This window comes from Leptonychotes weddellii, chromosome 15 (genome assembly GCF_054177405.1).
Source record: "Leptonychotes weddellii isolate Sample4059 chromosome 15, ASM5417740v2, whole genome shotgun sequence".
NCBI lineage: Eukaryota > Metazoa > Chordata > Mammalia > Carnivora > Phocidae > Leptonychotes > Leptonychotes weddellii.
In genome coordinates this window covers 34,145,624-34,159,108 of record NC_138383.1, presented here as the reverse complement: position 1 = coordinate 34,159,108, position 13,485 = coordinate 34,145,624, and the positions used below count along the sequence as shown (strand labels likewise).

General features: G+C 41.1%; 1 protein-coding gene and 1 long non-coding RNA gene across 4 annotated transcripts in view; both read right to left on the bottom strand.

The window, feature by feature from the left end:
• Nucleotides 1-13,485, bottom strand: part of MYO1D (myosin ID) — a 319,454-nt gene that overhangs the window by 247,074 nt on the left and 58,895 nt on the right. The window lies entirely within an intron of this gene.
• On the bottom strand, nucleotides 459-12,804 carry LOC145717380 (uncharacterized). The gene is made up of 2 exons (XR_014140556.1): nucleotides 4,114-12,804; nucleotides 459-648 (listed from the first exon to the last, which is right to left on the bottom strand). It is a non-coding gene; the product is annotated as an uncharacterized LOC145717380 (long non-coding RNA).

Genomic DNA, 13,485 nt, shown 5'->3' with positions numbered 1-13,485 from the left:
ATTTAAATTTTGTATTACCTGAATTTGATCATGTCAAGTGACTCAGCAATTCTACCTTGCTGGTATAAGGAAATAGCAGAACACAACACTGTCCCCTCCGAAAGGCTATCTACTGAGGTCCCAGGCAATGTGGTTAAGACAATACTACTACCAATACGATGGCTCCTTCTCAGTACATGGTCTAAATTCTTGACCATAAAAGACATTTTTCACCAAAGACCACTGTTCATTCCCCCAGCAAAAGGAAACAACATTTTATAGTATATCTCAATGAAAACATGATAAGTAGCGAGGATGTAAAAAATAATCTGTCAGACATGGCATAGCAAATCATGCCCACAAATACAACAGCTGGGCTGACATCTGGGAATGGACTGCTTTTCAGTTTTTGTTCGTTTGTCTTCTGCGGGGTGTCTGAAAAGGATTCAACTTGAGACTCTCTCAGTGTGGTGAGAAGGATGTTGGTCACTCACAGGGTGCTCAGTCAACCGGTCACTTTGACAGGAGAGTCTCTACAAGGCTGATGTCAGGACATGCCCACGCTGGGCAGAGAGTCACAGTTAGGTGAGGGCACCTGTAACTTCACAATGTTGAGAATGAATCTTGAAATGGCTTCATTTTGTCCTTGCAAGGAAAGTTGTTCTTTTCCTGAGATCAAAAAAGGTTTTTAAGCTTACCAAACCCACACCAGGGAAAGCAAATTATCTGTCTTGGTTTCCATTTGCCACCCTATAGCTTTTAAATAGTCTTTTTAATTATTTAAAATTTGACTGATTGATTTAGCTAAAATCCTAATAGAGGAAATATAGAGACTGGTGAACTGGACCACAGTAAAATCACTCTCAGTGACTGTAAGAGTCCTTAGGAACTACAGAGCGTCAGACTAACAGATGGATATTTAAATACATGCATTTAAAATTAGTAAAACACACACAAACAATAAATATTATAGCGTTATTTAGTTATGAAATGCTGAGTGTCTAATGATGACAGACACGAAGATCTAGACCAAAATATAAGAATGAAACTTCTCCTATTAATAACACGACACTGTATTTTCTCTTCCAACCTACAAGTGATAAACACAATTTCTCCAACCTAAGGCTCAACTTATATATATATATTCCTTTTCATCCGTTTCACTTAAAAATGATTTCCTATTGGGGCACCTGGCTGGCTGAGTGGGTTAGGCGTCTGACTCCTGATTTCGGGTCATGATCTCACGGTTGTGGGATTGGGCTCTGCAACCGGCTCCACGCTCAGCATGGAGTCTGCTTGAGATTCTTTCTCCCTTTGCCTCTGCTCATGCTCTTTCTCTCTCTCTGTCTCAAAATAAATATATACAATCTTAAAAAAAAAAAAAGATTTCCTATTATATTAGTGATTTGGCTCCCTGGCATGCCTAGCAAAGTGGTTAAGTGCATTCTGCCTTAACCAAGGGGTGAGCCTAGTTATAAATCAGCACTGCTCAGGAAAATGAACAAGACCTAGGTCTGAGCCAGACAATCCTTTGGTAGAAATGCACAATTACATGAAGTGATAACAATTATGCATTTTAAATACTACAAACCACTTATACCACAGTACTGAACTCTCTTTTAAAAATAAGTAAGTAAATCATTTCACAGATGTCTGAGGACTGTAACTAAACAGGATGCCTTTAGGATTCTTACCCCATCCTGACCCTTGGATAGGAAGCCTCTTCACCTTACACTATACTTAAATATTTGGCTCTCTGGGTGACAGGAAACCTAACAGGTTCACCCTGTCCCTCTGCCTAATTTAGTAAGTGACAGAAAACCTAATCAGTTGACTAGATCCCTTGTTAAAAACTGTAATTCCTTACGCCAATTTTCCTAACATGTGAAGGTTCTGATATAGTTAAAGCAAGGTTTTCCTAGGTGTTATTGAGACTTGGGGCAACCAGATAGGGAGCTTTAGGGTCCAAGCTGGGCAGTAGCTGTGGCAGGAGACACTGAAGAGAAATAAATGGTTAAGTAATCAAGCAAATGGATTATTTCCATTTTGGCTACTGTGACAACACCTGTTTTCAGTTCAGAAAACAAAGGCACAGTAAACTAATATTTATTGTGCCAAGAACTGTTACCAAAAGCTGCTCCCCGGGGCCCCTCAATAATGGCTGTTGGTTCCGGGATGGAGTTATTATGGTAAGGACAAGGGAGCTGAATTTGGAGGGATTTAAAGAAGATATAAAAGGCAAACAACATCCACTATTACCACTCTGCAAGGGGTTTCCATTGTCACATGACACAGGAGACGTTGCATTTTACAGCTTTATCCCCATATTGTAATCAAGTCTCCTAAGAGACCATGAGCCAGATTTCTTTCAAATTTATTTTTACTTATTCCTAGTACACTGCTGTGGCATCCAGAGGAATTTTTGCTAAGGGAGGAGGGACCTGGAATCATGAAGAGGTGAATGATAAAAACCTCCAAGTATTAAATGGACTCATATTCAATTATAAAAAATCAACACATTCCAAAGACAAACATGATACAGATATTCTGCTACTCTGCTTTATCCAGTCAGTCCTTCTGCACTCTTGAAAATAACCAAGCGCTGTCTACACTCAGGAATACCAGACATGAGGAAGTGAACTAAGAGAAGAAGAATGTGGTGGCAAAGAAAAGAGTCAAAAACTAAAAACAGATCAAACACATCAGGAAATGGAAAAAACAAATAATTTTCCCTATTTTTTCTTAGTTCCTAAAGCAGAAATTAAATCATTTTTATTGCTAGATCAAACTGAGAAAGGAATTTATGTAGATAGATTGGTTGACAATTTAAGACAAATACCATCATACTTATTTTTTAAGTGTCACTGCAACCAGGATTGAATTCAGAACTTCCCAGGATGGTGAGAAAAGCTTTAGCGACCCCCAGAAAGCAGCTGTCCTCCAGCCCAACCTTGCTCAGGAAACCGTTTCCCTAAATGTCTGTTAATATTACATCTCAAAAAGTAAAAGAAAAGGTCAGCTGACTTATCAATAGCATTATTTCCAGAGCTTTACTTAAATTTTAAGTCCCACTGCCCTCTGTGAATAAGGATTGAAACTCAACTATGTGACTGAATAATGAAAAAAAATTAATATTCTGATTTTATAATTTCAGGAAATATTTTGTCTCAAGTTTTTGCTTATAATCCGTCTACTAAGTTTAAAAAGTCAAGGGTTTGGCCAGCGTGGCCAGTGTATTTGGCAGAGCCAGGGCTGAGGATTCAGTTGGCTCAGTCTGTGCACACACGAGGAGCCCAGGGTAAAGATTCTGCTGGTGCAGCCAGGATGTCCGGCAGGGTAGGGGTGGAGGAGGTGGCCCGCATGGTGGGGACATTCAGGAGGACCAAGAATGTAAGTAAAATGATGAGGATGAAGGGAGCCAGGTTTCTCAGAACTGCAGAAGGAACTCACAAATTTCAAAGAAGAAGGCTAAAATAAACCCCGTGGTGTTGGACAGAAATGGGAGATACTGGTATGAAATCACGGTGTTTAAGACAAAGAAACAAAAAGACCTATGTACACTTGTGTGTGTGTCTCCCCCCCTTCACCACCCACCAAACTGTTTTCTGAGAAAGGCTAAAAGCAATGACACACCAGTAGCAACAACTGTATCTACTACCAATCTTGATTTCTTTCTCTTTTTTCTTTTTAAAGAGTTTATTTACTTATTTGAGAGAGAGCGAGAGAGAGCATGAGCAGGGAGGAGAGGGAGAAGCAGGCTCCCTGCTGAGCAAGGAGCCCGGTGAGGGGCTGGATCCCAAGACCCTGGGATCATAACCTGAACTGAAGGCATAACCTGAGCTTAACTGACTGAGCCACCCAGGCGCCCCCCAATCTTGATTTCTAAATGCCACACCAAGACTTAACCAATGGTTTTTAGAGAAATGGCCAATTTTATCACTGGGACAGGAAAAACACAAGATGAGCCTGGAATCTTACTGAGCCAGAAAATAAGGAAGTTCTTAAAGACTGACAGGGACATATTGGAAGACACTGCGGCCAGATGAAAGGGGCTTCCACTGGCCAAATCTAGGCCAAATAGTTTCACTTTATTTGGGAATAGAAGGAGAATGGGTTTTGTGGTTGACTATTTACCTTCATCCTCTGTTGTGGCTCTGTGGACTACAGCTTTTATCCTGACCGGCCTTCTAGAAGACACATACCAGCGATTAGACCAAAGCATGGGGCTAAATTGGCACAAATCCACCACCACAAATGAACAAACAGCTCGGATCTATTGCTTATTTAAAATATCTAATATGTGGGCGCCTGCACATCAGCAAAATATGTGTACACTTTGCTAATAAGGTCCTTCCTTAGATATAGGGAGGCAATGCCTTTATTTATGCTTTGAATGCGTTCTTATGTCAGGCTGCTAAAATTGGATGCAGAAAAAATTGTTTTGGTTATTAATGCATACAAAAATACTTCTTCCAAGTTTTGTCCTTAATATCAACTAGAAGAAAATTTTTTTTTTTTGCTGGAAAATAACTTGTAAGACATGGTATCAATTAGATTGGCCTTAAATGTTTCCTTTCCTCAAATTCTGACTAAAAGATTAATCACTTAGGGAAGAAACATCTTTCTCACTGTTGACAATCTGTGGCTGTTAGCTCTGACTTTTAAAAATAATTTTCATATTGAAATAATTGCAAACTTAAGAAGAGCATTAAAAAACTTCCAAATATCTTTCTCTTGGATTGCTAACATGTTTTCATATTTGTCTTATTCTCAAATATGTATGTATGTATATGCATGCAAATATATATACACATACTAATACTTTATTTATACAGATTATAATAACTTACTTTTCTAAGATGCTGACCCTCGAACACACAGGCTTGAACTATGCCGGCCCACTTACACAGATTTTTTACAGTACAGCACTGTAAATGTATTTTCTGATTTTCTTAATAACATTTTCTTCTAGCTTACTTTACAGTATAAAATACATATAGCATGCAAAATATGTGTTAATTGTCTATATTATCAGTAAGACTTCTGATCAACAGCAGACTATCAGTAGTTAAGTTTTGGGGAAGTCAAAGTTATATCTGGATTTTCAATTATGTGGGAAATCAGTGCCCTAACCCTCGTGTTGCTCAAGGGTCAACTGTGTATCATTTTGTTCTTCAAATGGTACATAATTCGAGTTAGGGAAGGTAGCTGATGGCACTGGTAAAGCTGAAGGTTTTGTTCTGGCATGTTTGGGCTCTTACATACTAGTCCCATAATCAAACGAAGCTGTCTACGGAAGCCAGGCAGGCAAAACATGTAAGTGAAGCAGAAATGAACTCTATAAGACCCAGAGGGCGCTGGACCAGCGCGTGCCCTGTAGAAGGGAGCAGCTGTTGCTCTCATAGATGGTCCCTATTTTGAAACGTGTACCGAGTGCCAGAACTTTTTATTTTTTTTTCATTTTTCAAGAGAAGCTAGAGAGAGTGGATTTTTAAGGGATATTATCCAATCTTTAATCGGGACTCATGTTTAAAGATAATAAAACTGGTTTAGGGGGAAGTACATACACATATTCATCTGTCATTTGTATACAGCTCACTACAAAACCAGTTGACAGGTGTAATAATAATTTCTGGTGATGACTAATAGAAAGTTCTGATACTATAAATAGGTAATGGGCTTTGTGCAAAACAATGAAAAAAAAAAAAAACCTACCCTGCCCTAAGATCCCGTAGTCAATTCTCTTGCAAAGGAAGTGATGCAATACCAACTGCATGCAGGATAAATAAAAAAGACTGAGCTGGCGAGAATTAAACCCATGTTACAAAACAACATCTGCAAAACAGAGCTCTTTAAAGGAACCTTCCTGAGTATTGCTACTTACAAAGAAGCAGGCTGAAACACAGTAGTCGCGAAGAAATTTGTTACAATTCAAAGAACAAAGGCTCTTCTTTTTAATTTAATTTTTAAAAAAAGAGCACCAACAAGGAAGTACCCTTGGCATTTAAAGGCTGACCTTAAGATTTATCTGGTAAAATCAGTATTTATACATTACTAATCAGTCTGACTAATGTTTACTTTTGGCTTATAGAACAATTCATCAACTAGTTAATCATGATACTACAGTTACTCATAAAATAAAATCGATGCAATTTCTATTTTCAAACATCTTAACATCTTTTAGGAAGTATTTCAAGTCCCACCATCTCCATAATGCTCTCCATGGCATCTCTAGCCTGTAGGATCTCTCTCCCTCCACTGGAGGTAGAGGCTGATTGCTGTCTCTACAATTTAGCAATTAATCACATGCCACACTGGGGCATCTCCACTATTACCCTTTTAAACTGTTTAATTTGTTACTGCTATTTAATATTTCAACTGTCCCTCTATTTCTTTATAAAAACCAAACACTGTTATTCCAAGTGCTCCAGTCTGCACATTGTTGGTTGCTTAGTCTGTGGGAAGTACAGAAATAGAGAATGTTTAGAAACTTTTATGGCAATTTGACATTACGGTGACAGCCAAGAGGGAGATCAGTGAACTCATCTTGTTCAACAAAGTAAAGACCATTCTGGATGCTGTTAAATTCTCATGGTGAGGTTGTGTGTGACAGAAGCTGGATATTAGTCATGCACAGTGGAGCATGTTACAATGTATAATCCTTCAGGATGATAGTTTAGCAACTCTAATGGAGAAGGACATAAAAACCTCAGAAAGTGTAAGCATTGATTTTCATTACCTGTTAGGTTTACAGTCATTTAAATTTTTAATAAGGCCTGTTTTCAATTTGTAGTTTAGCACTATTAGCTACACTAGGAAAATAAAATTTGTATTACTTATGTTTAATCCAATTTAATTTAATCCCTAATCCTTGGCAAAACAACCTTCACAGCCTTTTTTATTTGGAAAAGACACATCTTTTCTGAATGTAGTAGTCACAGTGAACTGAGTATCATGGTGAGGGCAGGTCCAGAGAAATGTAGACCAAAAGAGCTCAAACTAGGGTGGGCTCCAAGGTATGAATCTCTCACATACCAGGTCTGGTTTTGGAGCCAAAACTGATGATGAGGTGTGTTACTGGCAGAGATGACCAATAAAGCAATAAGACCATCAAAATGAGGTCATCTTTACACATATAGCATAAAGAGATAACCTCAAAACTGAAAGAATTCTTTGAAAGAAAAAGTACGAACTTGAAAGCTGACATAGACAGCAGAGTCTAACCCTGGTCAAGGCAGCCCATCAGGACACCAAGGTTGGAGCTGGGCTGGTTCACAGAAACACTGGCCTTGGACCTGGTCCTGGAAGAGCTATTTGGGAGGCTACGTGCTCTCTGGGTTTCAGAGACTCCCTGAGACACAAGAGCTCAAACCACATCGCTCTTTTCGGACCATATATAACTTCAGGGATTAAGTTGTTCTCCGAGGGTTTGATGAGAGATGGGAGAGCATGATTATAAAAGTAATCTTACGCTACCACACCTAAAGTGTTATATGCTGTTTACTTGTTCAATTAGTTTAAATGTATATTTTATATCCGATTTGTAAATGAGAACATCTGGCTTTGTAGAAAGAGTGCATTAACCTGTAAAAGCGAACCTTCCTATTTTGAATGCCTGAAGAGACTAATACACTTTTTAAATATTTCTCTTAAGAGTAAGTATTATGTTATCTGTTACTGCATTTTTATAGCTCACTGGGTGTTTGGCTTTCCAAGGCAACGCTAGTCAGTTCCTGCTCGCTATGAATGAATTACTTCTTTGCCTGCCCTTTAGCTCCAGCGTATTCAGGAAAGGAGCGGTGCACAGTAAATGGTGAATGGCATTTCCCATTTTACAACACTGGCCACATGCAAAGTCTAACAAAATAACATAAGGAAGGACAAATATAGGTGGATTTTGCAATTCTCCCTGTTGTATACATGTTATATATCCATTCACATAGGAGAGCTACAAAATAATTTCACTTAAAGTAAGCTAACAATTGTACAGATTCCTCAAAATTGAATTTTTCTTTTCATGAAAGACTTCAGAGTCAGTCTAAACCAGATTGAAAAAAAAAAACCCACAAAAGTTAATGCACATGAATTCTACTATAAACTATAATATTAAAGGCAGGTTAATAATGGTAAAAATATTCAAACGGGGTAAAAGCCTTCATCCTACTCTCCAAAGGTTTCTATTGTTAACCAATCACTCTTCTATATCCTTCCAGGAAACTTTATGTGCCTGTACTCCGTTGTTTGTATATGGCAAAGACACAGTTCTGTCCCCAAACATTCCATCTCTTCTTCCCCATTTCAACCCCTTCTTGTGGTTAGGCAGGGCCGCATTATTAGTTCTGGCCAATAGCTGTGGGATGTCCATGCTCCTGAGCCAAAGCACAGAAGAGCCGGCGTGCACACTGCCCTGGGGCCCGAGGAAGCTCTGTTCGAGATGGCAGAGCCACAAGATGAAAGCAGCCTGGGTGCTCACTGGCTGCCCGCAGAGTCTCCTGGATCCACAGATTTTATGTGAGTGACACATAAGCCCTTGTTACATTAAGCTGCTGAGACCTGGGGGTTGTTTGTGACTGAAGCCTAACTCATCCTATCCTAATTCGGCAGTCTTTCCATGTTAGCATATCTGCATACCTCATTTTTCTAAACCACAGTACACATATGTCATAACTGACGGTCCACTCCTACTGATGAACTTTTAGGTTGCTCCTAGCTTTGTTGTTACCCTCGTTACTATAAACATGCTGTCGTTAACATCATCTTACACACAAGTTTGCTAACACATATACAAATATTTCTCTAGGGGAAATTCCCTGAAGTAAAATTGCTGGGCATAGAATAGTATGTTGAAAAAAAAAAAAATTCAAGTAAGTAATCCATCAATCATCACAATTCAAAAGGCACACAAAGGAAGGCAGTGGAAGTTTCCTTCACACCCTATCCCACAACCTCCAGTGCCTTCCTCTAACTATAACCAATGCTATCAATATCCTACATACCCTGAGAAATTAGATATATGTAAATGTTATACCTCATATACATATATATGCAAATGTGTGCACATACATGTATATACATACACATGCACATATGTATATTTAGGGTGGATTCTGAAACATTTCTAAATTGCCCCTCAATGAGAGTGCCTGCTTCTCCATACTTTTTAGGGCTATTTGTATTTTTATTTTTAAAGTTTATTTGAGAGAGAGAAAGACAAAGAGGACACACGTGCAGGGGTGAAGGGAGAGGGAGAGAGAGAATCCCAAGCAGACTCCCTGCTGAGCATGGACGATGATGTGGGGCTCAATCTCACAACCCTGAAATCATGACCTGAGCCAAAACCAAGAGTCAGACGCTTAACAGACTGAGCTACCCAGGTGCCCCTTCTAGGGCTGTTTTTTTTTTAAAGATTTTTTATTTATTTATTTGACAGAGAGAGACAAAGCGAGAGAAGGAACACAAGCAGGGGGAGTGGGAGAGGGAGAAGCAGGCTCCCCACCGAGCAGGGAGCCCGACGCGGGGCTCGATCCCAGGACCCCGGGATCACGACCGGAGCCGAAGGCAGACGCCTAACGACTGAGCCACCCAGCTGCCCCTCTAGGGCTGTTTTTAAAACAAGAGGCATTCATGCTGTGTTTCTGTGCTAGGCAGTAGTAACAACTATTAATATTGGGGTAGACCTTGCATGTTATCTCTTCTAATGTATATATATTTTTTTAAGTAATCTCCACACCCAACATGGAGCTTGAACACACAACCCCGAGATCAAGAGTCGCATGCTCTTCGACTGAGCCAGCCAGGAGCCCCGACCCTTCATATTATTTTAATAGAAGTAATTGTAATTGTAATTGTCAGGTAAACTAATATCTATGTAGTATTTGCAAAACAAATTCACAGTGGTCAAGCTGCCCCAGAGGCAGGCCGAAACTAGTTAATGCTTCCTCTTGACCTAGCAGCATTGGGAATGCACTAAGGAGAGGCTGAGGCTGATGCAGGACAGGCGGGACAAAGCAAGGCCAGTGGCGTGCAGATGAGTGGAGAGGTATGACCAGGAAACAGCCAGGAGACGGACGTGGCTGAAGGTGTTTGCAAACACTTCAGAAAAGTGGCAGAACTGTAAACGTAGTCACCAGTAGGGACCAGCGTGATGCATATTACGTCTGAAGGGCAAGGAAGCTGGACAGAAAAGAGCCCAGAGAGCAGACATGGGGCTGAAGAGGAAGGGCTGGGGAGCTGTTGGCAAGAAGAGCAGAAGGCAGGATATAAAGATATGAAGTTCAGAGTTCTCGGTTTGGTAAAGGTATGTTGGCAGTTGGGCATCCTGGGTCAGAATGGGAGAAGGGATTTTCCCAGGTAATTGAGGTCTAAAGAGCATATAGAAAATGAGTATTTCAGATCACTAAGTTTTCAGGTTTATAATTTTGGGGAACTATCAGATTAAATCTATACTTTTAATATAACTTTAAAGAACTCTGACTACACATCACGATTTCCTGGGCTTGGGGATGGAAATATTTTGGTTTGGGAGATGTTTTTGTTTTTTTGTAATAATTTTTATAAACTTTTGAAAAGTAGATCCACTAAATTATTTTGTTTTGTAAAATCGAAATTAAATTTTTTAAAGCTTATTTATTTATTTAAGTAATCTCTACGCCCAATGTGGGGCTCGAACTCACAACCCCAAGATCAAGAATCGCATGCTCTTCTGACTGAGCCAGCCAGGCACCCCTGAAATTAACTTTAATGGGTGATGGTTATCTGACTCGCAGCATTCCACTGAAGCCTTGGCACACAGATGGTGACAGAAGCAATGGCTTCACCCAGACAGAGGGGTTCCTTAAGAAGAGAGACAGCTCCTGAACAAGATGGGCAGAAAGGACGAGAATGGCTGGAAGGAGACCGGGAGATTGCATCAGAATGGAGGAGAGGGGAAGGGGCAGAACCTTTGGGGACTGTAGAGCAGCATTTTGAAATCTACATTTCAAATTAGACATTTCTTCCAACTGTCTATGGACTATTTCCATGATGATGTTTCACAGGCACCTCAGACTCAGTCTGTTTAAAACAACGCAATCGGGGGTGCCTGGGTGGCTCAGTTGGTTAAGCATGTGACTCTTGATCTCAGCTCAGGTCTCAATCTCAGGGTTGTGAGTTCAAACCCCATGTTAGGCTCCATGATGGGCATGGAGCCTGCTTAAAAATAAAAAATAAAAATAAATAATAATAATAAAAAACTCATTTAAATCCCTGTCCATCAAACTTACTTGGCCTCTAGTCTCCACCATCTCCATGAATGGCTACCTGATTAGCCAAGAAGAAACTGGAAACCAAAAGAGGCTGTTCTCCCGTCCCTATGTCCAGCCAGGGAGGATGCCACAGCTCCAGCCCTCACATCCATCCTCCATGCTCCAGCACCACTCCTCAGTCTGACCTGATTTTCTACAATACGCACTACATCTAGTTTTTCTGACTTCAACATGACTCCCAATTCATTTTTAGATCTTTTTCCTTCTCATCACAAAATATTTCGAACTCTGCCACAGACATGGTATATTCTCTACCCAAATTCAGCCCCCCAACCCCCTTTCTTGGCCAGCAGAGCTCTGATTCTGCTCAGGAGTTCACTTCCCTGCCAACCCACTCCCAGTCATTTGCTCAGGGAATGGAATCTTATCCCCAGCTCCAGGAGGATGGATCTTGGTTAGTCTAACTAAAACTGGGAATTCCAGTTCCCTTGTCAGTGATCAGATTACGAAAGTTCCCTTGATCTGAGTGAAGATGAGGGGGAAGTCCTCTTAGAAGGCTATCATATGCACATAGTGCCTGAATCTTCATCTTAAGGTGAGGGGAGCCAGCCTAAGAGGACAAGTCAAAATGCCGAAGGAATGGGAAGGACCCGAGTCCTTGAGGACATGACTGAGCAATGGGATTATGCAACCTTGGATCCATCGTACATCTAGACTTCTTGTTACAAGACAGAAAGAACTTCCCTTGCTGATTAGGTTACTTTTATTTGGGTTTTCTACTAATTGTAGCCAAAGCACCCTGCCACAGGGAAAAGCTGATAAGCTTAGTTTCAAATGCTGAGTTTGAGTTCCTGTGGGACACCGGAGGGAAAGCACGATGAAAAGGTGAGAGGAGAGGGTGAAGAGATGCAGCTTCAGCCCAGAAGTGATACTGAGAGCTACATAAGAGTACCTGAGGTCGCCAGGTCCCGTTATGACTAATGATGGCTAATAGTTAATTCGGTGCTTCTTAGGTGGTAGGCCCTGTTCCAAATGTATTAGAAGAAGTACCCTTTTTCATGTCACAATTCCCATTTTACATATGGCAGAAATGAGGACTGGAGGGGTTCAGGAACTTGCCAAAGGTTCCAAAGGCTGAGGGAGTAGTGCCACGATTCAAAACCAGCAGTATGACCAGACAGTAAATGCACTTAACTCTGTGCACCATGTTACCTACATCTGGATCATAGGAAGAGACAACAGCCTGCTCATAAATAGCAGTATTCACAGAAGTGGAGACAAAACACACATTCCTACAGGCAAAAAAAATAAAAGAGCAGCTTCACTTTGAGGCAAAGAATGAGGCCTGACAGTCACAAAGTCTGAACGTGAGGGTGCTGGAGAGCCAGCAGAGGAGCGGGTCGGTGGCAGGCCGGGCAAGACAGCCTGCGGAAGTGCTGGGCAAGACCGTGGACATGCAGCAGGTGCTGGCCGCCACCCTCACATGCGGCGCAGCCCTGCGGAGGGACAGCACGTCACCGTGCATTGGCTTTCTCGTCTAAACAAGATACTGGGGCGCCTGGGTGGCTCAGATGGTTAAGCGTCTGCCTTTGGCTCAGGTCATGATCCCGGGGTCCTGGGATCGAGTCCCGCATCGGGCTCCCTGCTCAGTGGGGAGCCTGCTTCTCCCTCTGCCTCTCCCTCTGTCTCTGATGAATAAATAAAAATCTTTAAAAAAAAAAAAAAAAGATACTGAATCACTCACAGAGAGGAAAACGAGTATTTACTGAGGACTGACAAAATGCCAAGCACCAGGCTAGATAGGAACTCTATGTGCGTGCCATTTAATCCTCACTATAACCTTGGCCGGACTGTGACATTAGCTGTCCGTGAACAATTTCACCACGGCAATATAATTTAGAAGCATGGAGTCATTCACACCCACCAGCAAATCCTATTAGTTCAACCTTCAAGATATATCCAGAATTCAATCATTTCTCCTGCAGATGGTCTTCAGCATTTCCCAGTATTTCCCAAGATTTGGAAAGCTATTCTGGCACTGACTTAGTCTTCCATAGTACATCCTCAAATATTACTCCACAGACAAATCTGAAAAAGACTGGGTTCTTGTACACCCTATTGTTCATTTATCCAACAAGTGTTTACTGCGCTAGGCAATGTGTTAAGGGCTTAGGATGATGGTGACCAACATGATCATGGTCTGAGATCCTCCAGGCAGTCCAGCAGGACATATGGACAAGTAAACAGGAAAACACAGGACCGG